Here is a 9,992-nt window from a genome sequence, read left to right on the forward strand (position 1 = left end):
GATTTCAGGGGCACGAGCGCCGCGAGCGGATGACAGAGCTCGCGGCCGCCCCAGCAAGTCGGGAGTGACACACAAACAGCGAGGGTACGCCCACCCTCGTCACCAGCTGTTGTGTCGTGTGGGCTGTGGGAGTAGCCGCCAACAGAGATTCCTACACTCAAGGGGCACCTGGGTCATGCAGGCCTAACACGTGGCCTTATAATAAATGCACGGACACTGGGGTATGCTTCTGGCTCTGCCCACCGTCGCCGACTGGCGTACGTGCGTGCTTGGGCCCCTTTTATTAACCCAGTCACGTGGTATCACGTGAGACGTAGCTTGCACACAGCACGCAAATAGACTAGAACACAACAGGTTTTTCATATGCGCTCCACACTCAGAGTTGGCCTTGCTCTCCAGTGTCTCTTTGGCATCCATCTTTGCCTCGAGCTCTGTTTTTTCTCACTGCTCGCCCCTTCGCCAGGATCAAGGTTGGTCTCCACTGCACACGTGGCCAGGTTCTTTCCTCTGCCTCAACCTCCACCTCCGATGCGTCGGGGCTCACCTGGACCAGCAGGGGGCGTGGAGGCGCGAGGCTGTACATCCTTATGATGTCACTGATGCAGCGCGTGCAGCATCTGTACTCTTTGAATTCTGCTGAGGGGGCTCTTGCTTAATATTTGCCTTCATACTACTGATGTTTGTAGGGACAACCCACGCAGAGAAAAGAATCACACAACAGAGAACACCCATCTATCGGCAGACTCGCAGTGAGGACGACAAGGACAGAAACAAAGACACAAATAACAAGAGACGCCCAGAGCTGAGGCACCAGGGAAGAGGCGAAGCAGCGGAAACAGAGTGAGTGACAGGAAGAGTAAACGTTACGTTCACTCACAGACACTGTTCTGTCCTAAGGGATGCACCCGCGGCCCCCCTTGTAATTCAAACTCAGGGGAGAGCGGAGAGGGTGAGTCACCCCCCCTCCAAGAAATCAAAGTAATCACAACATAGGGTGCGGTCACGGTGACTGTTGGAGCACATGACTGATACACGCTTCATTCACCCCAGCAGGCCCCCATCACCCCAGCAGACCTCATCCCCCCTCCATCCCCCCCTGCCCCCAGACCTCCTATCTGTGCAGCATTCAGTTCCCTGCATTCAATGAGACGCCTCTAGTCTGAGCAGCATCCAATGCATACCATATACCGAACTGCACTCAGCTTTGAACCATATAAAAATTAAAAATACTGCCGTCATCCCTCATGTGAGTTTCCGTAGTGTAGTGGTTATCACGTTCGCCTAACACGCGAAAGGTCCCCGGTTCGAGACCGGGCGGAAACAACATTTTTTCTTTTCCACCCGGGCTCACTAGTTAATTCTTTTATAATTCTCACGCGCTGTGGACTCCATTATAGCATCGCCACATTTCACACCCTTTGCATTTCCAGTGAGCTCATTTATATTCAAGGACAGACAGACATCGGACTCTGCCTGTCCCTTTACAGACAGACAGCAGGACAGCTGCTTCTACCCATCACTCACAGGCACTGCACACGCTGCAGGCGCTGACACAGGCAGACACCAATGTTTACACAAACACAGGCACGAAATGACCAGACTCTGAACACAGAATCATAAAGCACAAGAGAGCGCACGAGAGGGACCTCAGGGAGACTCGGGCACTGGGAGTGAGTTACGAGAGTGAGAGAGTGACATACAGACACTGCGAGTGAGTTAACAAAGAGTGACAGACTCGGGCAGCAGGAGTGAATAAGAGAGTGTGACAGAGTGAGAGACACGGGCACTAGGAGTGAGTTAAGAGAGTGACAGGCACTGGGAGCGAGTTAAGAGAGTGATAGACAGGCACTGGGAGTGAGTTAAGAAAGTGAGGGACTCAGGCACTGGGAGCGAGTTAAGAGAGAGTGAGAGACTCACGCACCAAGAGTGAGATAAGAGAGTGTGTGAGAGGCTGAGAGAGTCAGGCACTGGGAATCAGTTAAGAGAGTGACAGACAGGCACCAGGAGTGAGTTAAGAGAGAGTGAGAGACTTGGGCAATGGAGTGAGTTCAGAGAGCATGAGATAGTGAGAGATTCAAGAACTAGGAGTGAGTTAACGGAGAGTGAGGTGCTGAGAGACACACGCACAGAGAAGACACCCAGCTTTTTGTGTCGTACAAGTACCTTCCTTCATTCTTTGGAATTCCCAGTTTACCAGCTGCAACTGGTTTCCACTAGATCCCGGTCTATTATATGTGCACTAGGACATTGACCTCAATATCTAAGCAATATTTTATTGATCCAGTGACATTCCAATAGACACAATTAGCCAGTTCCACCAAGCAGCAGGAATCACGTAGAATGTTTCCCCTGCAGTTAACACAAGTCAAACTCCCACGTCAGCAAATGAATCTTCTAGAAGAAACCATTTGTAACTGGTTATTGGAACTACCTTCATGATCTGAATGTGCCGCTCCCCCCACTCCGGGAGCAAGGACATCTGGAGACAGCAGCGATTACAAATACACACACATTGTGTAGTCTCAGCACTGATTACAAATACACCCACATTGGGGCATATTCTCAAGGAATTATTGCTGCGTTATTAGCACTTTATTGCAGCCAAAGTTGCGATAAAACTATCGCCCCATTCACAAGCAGGAAATAACAGCCCATATAACTAGTTTACCTGTGATAGCAGCCGCAAAGAAATATCGCCACAGATGACCAAGCCAACTATCGCTAATGAGATGCAGAGTAGGAGTTCCCGCGCAAAAAGCAATGACAACACGACTCCGCAACATTCTCAACAACCAGCCAGATCGGCGATAAGATCCAAAAACAGGCGATAAGGTACGTTAGCAGCAGGATTTTAATACTCTCACCTGGTGTAAAGTCAGACCACAGCCTGCACCAGAAAAGGGTTCCCAGGCCAGAGCCACACCTGAAGAACAACAGATGCCATGAACCCAGTGATCATGCAGGCTGGACACCCAAGAGGGCCAACACACCCACCGCTCCACCCCCTCCTGACACGCCCCACTCCCCCGGACTCCCACCGCATCCCCCGAACCAACACTGAGGCAACGCAGACAAAGACAGCGACCTTCAGAAAACGCATCATTAATGCAGCTCATTTTCCTTAAAGAACAACTGAATGCATTTAAAAAATTTTTTTTTTTACTTTACTCGTTTGCGCATGTAAAAATTGGTCGTACATCTGGTCCTAAGCATCAGGCACCTGGTGGGCCCCAGTGCTCAGACGTAGCGGGAGCGCCGGCGATGGAGGCGCATCTGACAGGCCTATCAGCCTGGGCCCCACTGGAGGATCAATCAATCAATCAGGAGTTTGTTAAAGCACAACTACTCACCCGTAAGGGTCTCAAGGCGCTAGGGGTGGGGGGTGCAGGTTCCTTTCCATCAAGGAAAGGGGTCTGTCGAAGAGCCAGGTTTTGAGGTTTCTTGCGAAGATGGGGAGCGATGTTGTCTGTCTGAGGTGGAGTGGGAGGGCGTTCCATGCTTTGGCCGCGAGGAAGGAGAAGGAGCGGCCTCCCGATCTGGTCTTTCTGGTGCGGGGGACCTCGGCGTAGGAGAGCTGGGCTGATCGTAGGGTCCTTTGGGGTGCGTGGAATTTGAGCCGGCTGTTCAGGGATGCTGGTCCGGTGCCGTGGAGGGCCTTGTGTGCATGGGTGAGCATCTTAAAGGTGATTCTCGCCTCGACGGGGAGCCAGTGGAGTGTGCGCAGGTGCTGGGAGATGTGGCAGTGTTTTGGCAGGTTGAGGACCAGTCTTGCGGCGGCGTTCTGGATGTTCTGTAGCTTGCGGATTAGGTTTTTGTTTATTCCAGCGTAGAGTGCGTTGCCGTAGTCGAGTCTGCTGGTGACCAGTGCGTGAGTGACTGTCTTTCGGTGTTCGAGGGGGATCCATTTGAAGGTCGTACGAAGGAGGCGGAGGGTGTGGAAGCAGGAAGATGAGACAGAGTTGATCTGGCGGTCCATTTTGAGCTCGGAATCCAGGATGATTCCCAGGTTGCGTGCATGGTCTGTGGGGGTTGGCGGGTTTCCGAGGGCGGTGGGCCACCAGGTGTCGCTCCAGGCGTCGGGGTTTGGGCCCATGATGAGTACTTCTGTTTTGTTGGTGTTTAGTTGTAGGCAGCTGTTTTTCATCCATTTGGCGACGGCTTCCATGCCTTCTCAAAAGTTGCGTCTGGCGGTGTTGGGCTCGTTGGATAGGGAGAGGATGAGCTGGGTGTCGTCTGCGTATGACACGATGTTGAGTCCGTAAGTTCTGACGATGGGGGCAAGTGGAGCCATGTAGACGTTGAAGAGCGTAGGGCTGAGGGAGGAGCCCTGGGGGACTCCGCAGGTGGTAGGTGTGGGGTCTGAGAGGAAAGGAGGGAGTCTGACCCGTTGCGTCCTGCCGGAGAGGAAGGAGCAGATCCAGTCGAGGGCCTTGTCCTTGATTCCTGCGTCGTAGAGTCTGCGTATTAGGGTGCGGTGGGAGACTGTGTCGAACGACGCTGATAGGTCTAGGAGGATGAGGGCTACTGTTTCTCCTTTGTCCAGTAGGGTGCGGATGTCGTCTGTTGCGGCGTGGAGGGCGGTTTCCGTACTGTGTTTTTTTCTGAAGCCGGATTGGGAGGAGTCGAGGATGTTGTGTTCTTCAATGAATGTGGCGAGTTGGCTGTTGATGGCTTTCTCGATGACTTTTGCTGGGAAAGGGAGCAGGGAGATGGGTCTGTAGTTTTTAAGGTCGGTGGGGTCCGCTAAGGGTTTCTTCAGGAGGGGGTTGACCTCGGCGTGTTTCTAGTCGTCGGGGAACGAGGCGGTCGCCAGGGAGCGGTTGATGGTGTGGCAGAGCATGGGTGCGATGGTGTCAGAGGGCTCTGTTGAAGATGTGGTGGGGCAGGGGTCCGTGGGGGCCCCTGAGTGGATTGACTTCATTGTCTTCAGTGTGTCTTTGGTGGTGAGGGCTGTCCAGTCATCAATCGCTGGTTTCCGGGTGTCGGGGTGGTTGGTGAGGGTTCAGTGTGTTGGTTGTCTTCGTCAAAGTTGTCGTATATGCTCTTGATTTTGTGGTGGAAAAAGGTGCTGAGTTTGTCGCAGAGGTCTTGTGAGGGAGGGATGTCGGTAGACTCGCTGGTGGGTTGGGCGAACTCCTTGATGATGCTGAAGAGTTCCTTGCTGTTGTGTGCGTGGGTGGAGATTCTGTATTCAATCGCTTTTTTTTCTCGTTTCTCTGATGAGTTGATGGTGAGCGTTGGTGGCGGCTCTGAAGTTGTTGTGGGCTTCTGTGGATTTGGTGTTTCTCCAGGCCTTTTCGAGGCGGCGGCATGTGCGCCTGGTCTCTCGAAGTTCGGTGGTAAACCATCTGGCTTTCTTGGCACGGGTATTGTTGTTTTTCTTGAGGGGGGCTATGGTGTTGGTGCTGTCCGAGATCCATCTATGCAGGGTTCGGGCTGCGGTGTTGGGGTCGTCGTTTTCTGCAATGGTTGGGGTGGAGTTGTTGAGTGAGGAGATGAGCTGGTCGTCGGTGATTTTGGTCCAGTTTCTTTGTGGAAGCAGGTGCTGGTGTCTGTGGATGGTGGGTGTTCTGAAGGTGAAGTGGACGCAACGATGGTCGGTCCATGGGAGTTCGGTGGTGTGGCTGAAGGTGATGGAGTTTCCTGTAGTGAAGAGGGGGTCGAGGGTGTGTCCTGCTGAGTGCATGGGCTCGGTCACGATCTGGCAGAGTCCAATGTTGTGGAGGTTGTCCAAGAGGCATGTGGTGTTGGGGTCCAGTTGATTGTCGTGGTGGAAGTTGAGGTCTCTCAGCAGGGTGTAGTTGGTGGATGCTATGGCCTGCGGGGAGATAATGTCCGTGATGGAGTTGGCAAAGGGTCCGTGGGGTCCAGGGGGTTGGCAGATGAGGGTTCCTCGGAGGGCGGCATTGGGGCTGGCCAGTATCTTGAAGTGAAGGTGTTCCATCAGTTCTGTGGACTCGTCAGGGAGTGTGGTCAGGCGGAGGCTGGATTTGTGGACGATGGCGATTCCTCCTCCTGGGTGGGTGGGGCGGTCCTTCCTGTAGATCTTGTATCCTTGGGGGATGGCGATGGCGATGTCCGGTCCTGAGGTGGCGTTGGTCCAGGTTTCGGTGAAGAATGCTACGTCCGGGGTGGTGCTGTCGAGGAGGTCCTAGATTTCTGTGGTGTGTTTGTGGAGGGATCGGACGTTGAGGAGGATGCATTGCAGGGTCTTCGGTTGAGTTGTGTTCTTGTGGGCGGGTTGTGCTGGATCCGTGTTCTTGGCAGTGCTGCAGGTGTGCCGGCAGCGGTGACAGCTGAAGGGTCCATGGGTGTCGGCTGGTGATGCTAGATTGCAGTTGTTGTTGCAGCCTGGGTTGAGTGCGTGGAGTGCTGCTGGGTCGTAGCATTGGTGGGGCGGAGGTCCAGGGGTCCTGGTGCTGGTCGCGGATGGGTCACGGACGGGCGCAGACGTGCTTGCCTTTGACGCGCCTTTGGTGCACCAGCGGCGCGCCCGCAGCCCGCGGCCGCGCCGCCATTAGGTAGGGGTCGGGGAGGGCTGGACAGCTGGGAGGCGGGAGCGGTGAGAGGAGCTGGATTGGGCCGGTCGCGCTGGGGGGGAGGGGCCGCGGGGGCAGCAGTGGCGGGGAAAGGTAAAGGGAGGAAAGAAGGGATAAAAAAAGGGAAAATAAGCAGAAATAAGGCAAAAAGAGCAGAGATGCCGAAAAGGGCAGAAAGGTGAAAGATGGAAAGGGTAGAAAAACGAGTGAAAACAAGTGAAGGAGCAGAGGGAGAGAAAGGGAAAATGGGCAGAAATAAGACAAAAAAGAGCAGAGGTGCAGAAAGGTGAAAGATAGAAAGGGTAGAAAAATGAGTGAAAACGAGTGGAGGAGCAGAGGGAGAGAAAGGGAAAATGGGCAGAAATAAGGCACAAAAGAGCAGAGATGCAGAAAGGTGCAGAAGGGTGAAAGATAGAAAGGGTAGAAAAACGAGTGAAAGGAGCAGAGTGAGAGAAAGGAGACAGAGGCCCACTGGACCACCAGGGATGAGGCGCAGGAAAACCTGCGGGTGGAGGAGGGCCTCGATCACTAACACTCAAGAGCGCAGGGGCAGGTGCACCTCACTTAATGGTGGAGCTGCGAGGGTGGGAGAGCAATTTCACTGACAATGAGTCAGTGGAGGAGTGGAGAGAAAGGGGTGGAGAGAGAGGGGTGAAGAGAGAGAGGGTTGGAGAGAGAGGGGTATACAGAGAGGGGTTTAGAGAGAGAGGGGTGGAGAGACAGGCTAACCGCATAGACCAGAGGTCTTCAAACTTTTGTCGGCTGAGCCTCCCATCTAAAACTTTTTTCACGCAGAGCCCCCCCCACCATCACCACCGCCTGACAAAAATGTTCTGGAAGGTGGTACTCTGCATCATTGATGGCCCTTCCCTCCTGCAGAGCCCAGGTCGCATAGGGCAAATAATATTAAATAAATTAAGAGTGTTTAGTAAACTGAAGTCTGCTTGCCGGTAGATGTCTGGAGGACCCATAGGACATCTTGAGTTCCCTAAAGAGGGCTGCCTTTAGGGAATGCACTGACAGTGCTGCACCACCTTTTGTAGCCTCCTGATGGCTTCTTCGCCTTTTTAGCCAAGTCCATTTTATGGCACAGGTGGAGAGGCACAGAGATTCACCCTCCTGCAAATGAGGAACTGCGGTCTTGAGCACTCTGCCACCCCAGTTCAGACATGGCCATATGCAAATCAGTCTGACCCTGTGCCTCATTGGAACAGTCCAGCCCGAACTTGGGTGGCAGAGTGGGCTAAAGAACGGTGATGGATTAAACCCAGATCTGTTGACTGGGTGTGAGTGTTTGATTTGTTCAGATTCTCCGTCCATCACCACCCCCTTTTGTACCATTTTGTACTCTTGAATTGAGCACTAGCACAAGTGAGGGATTGAAAATCTTCACTGACCACTAGCAAACTAATACTGGATTTGCTAATCAAATTACAACAGCCAGCACACAGATGAACTGTAGTTCATAGAAATGTAGCTACCTAAAACTCCCCAGCAGCCTCCATATTAATATAGAAAGAACCTACTTAAAAATGCAGAAACAGTTATTGCGTGCATGGGATGGTGGTCTTATTGTAAGGTATTTTTAAACGTGACCACTGTAATAGAAGGACCTGTGAGCTTGTGGCGTGTTTTGATGGAATTACAGTGAATTATCAGAGTTTGCAGTCGACATCACTGAGAGCTGCCATTAAATAAAATCATATTCCCTCTTATAATCTCTGTGCAAGAAGTCACCGCTCCTTCGTGCTACAGAAATGTTCTGCATTATCTTGTCTCATTGATGCGTCCACCAGGACCTTTTATTTATCTAGGCGAGTAAACTAGAGCATCCCCAGTGCTGTGTTTTTATTTCCCTCCCTCTTGATTTTCCTTTGTTACTAGAGCAGAGGCCAGCTGCACCCGTGTACTTCACAGGTCGTTTAAATGACCATTCCTGTGTAAACAAGGCTTTGTTGTTTTTTCACCTCTTAGCGCCCCTGCATCTTCAGTCTGACTACGGCTGAGACGTACGCCTGGAGGCAACAATGAAAGATGAAGTGGTGGCGCGCCCCACAGTTTGAAGACCTATGGCATAGACCCATTTCAGAGTATATGTCCTTGGCTGGTGCCGACACCATTTCACGGTAGACCACACTGATCATTATTGATGGACCACACTGATCATTATTGATGGACCACACTGATCATTACTGATGGACCACATTGATCATTATTGAGGGTTCTGTTAATCTTGTTGGATTGCAGCTTCACTGCATCTGGGTGGGCCCCTCCGAGCGTGCACTGAGGTCTCCATGACTTTCCTTGACTTGCTTCTATCAGCAGTAGCACAGTTGGAGAAAAATAATATGGACTCTTAACTGTGGTGTCTGTCCTTCTCCTTGGGGTGTTCCTTGCTCTTTCACCACATCTGTGGGGACCCCTTGAACTCACTCTCGTGTGTCCTGTATGCGATTCATTAAGTTAAACCTTCACCACTACTGGGATACTCTCATACATCCTTTCCTTTCGTCTCTGTTAATCTCTTTAGGTGGTGACTTTAACACCTTGGGTGGTCCCCTTGGACTCACATTCTTGTGGTCTCTGTGGAATTCCTTGGGATAACCCTTTGTCTTTTCAAGTTTGGCTCCACACATCATTACTTAGGTCCCTTGTCAGTCTCCCGGGGTTGTGTCTTCACCACCTTTGGGTGGACTCATGGTCAACTTTACTGGTGAGCGCCTACCTTACAGCCAACATGTGCCACAAATATACATTCTTTAATTTCGATAAAACAAAATAAATTACCAGTAACAATAACAGATTCCAAGATCAAATATTTATGTTTCCAGACAAAAAGAGGGCCCTTCCAATTTACTCAACTCATATGACAGTGAATACAAATCTTTGTAAGTGTATTTGTGGGATTCCCAGCCCTGCTGACTGCGCAGCCATACTGAGGTGAGACAGCGCCTATTGGCTTTACACAGGAGTCTGTGGGTAGGTCTTGCGACTGGATAGACTTCCTGGAGCTCCAGGGACTAAGTATCAGGCACCTGGCAGGCCCCAGTGCTGAGACGCAGCGGGGGCGCAGGTGATGGAGGCACATCAGACAGGCCTAGCAGCCTGGGCCACACTGGAGCCGATTTGATGACTGTTTTGTGGCTTCATAGCTACTGCAGGGGCCTGCACCAGCTACCCATGATCATCTGTCACCAGGATTGCTGGGGCCTACTACACACCTGGTCGCTGTCCCAAGCAGGAGACATGGTTTACATTTTGCTGCCTACCCCTGTCTCACCATCCACATTGGCCCACTGGCAGGGTCCATAACAATACTACAATCATACAACAATAGTCTGTGAGCTTGCAGCGGCCCCAGGCGTCCTTGGACTGGGTGCAGTTATCCCCTTCCTCTGGCCAAGGGCACTTCACATAAACTATTAGTTCCCCCTGGGGAGCGTGCCAAAGTCA

At 52.0% G+C, this 9,992-nt stretch overlaps 1 non-coding gene across 1 annotated transcript; it reads left to right on the forward strand.

The window, feature by feature from the left end:
- Positions 1-1,250: 1,250 nt before the first annotated feature.
- On the forward strand, positions 1,251-1,323 carry TRNAV-AAC (transfer RNA valine (anticodon AAC)). The gene has a single exon. It is a non-coding gene; the product is annotated as a tRNA-Val (tRNA).
- Positions 1,324-9,992: the final 8,669 nt, after the last annotated feature.

Source organism: Lissotriton vulgaris, chromosome 1_1 (genome assembly GCF_964263255.1).
Source record: "Lissotriton vulgaris chromosome 1_1, aLisVul1.2, whole genome shotgun sequence".
Lineage (NCBI taxonomy): Eukaryota > Metazoa > Chordata > Amphibia > Caudata > Salamandridae > Lissotriton > Lissotriton vulgaris.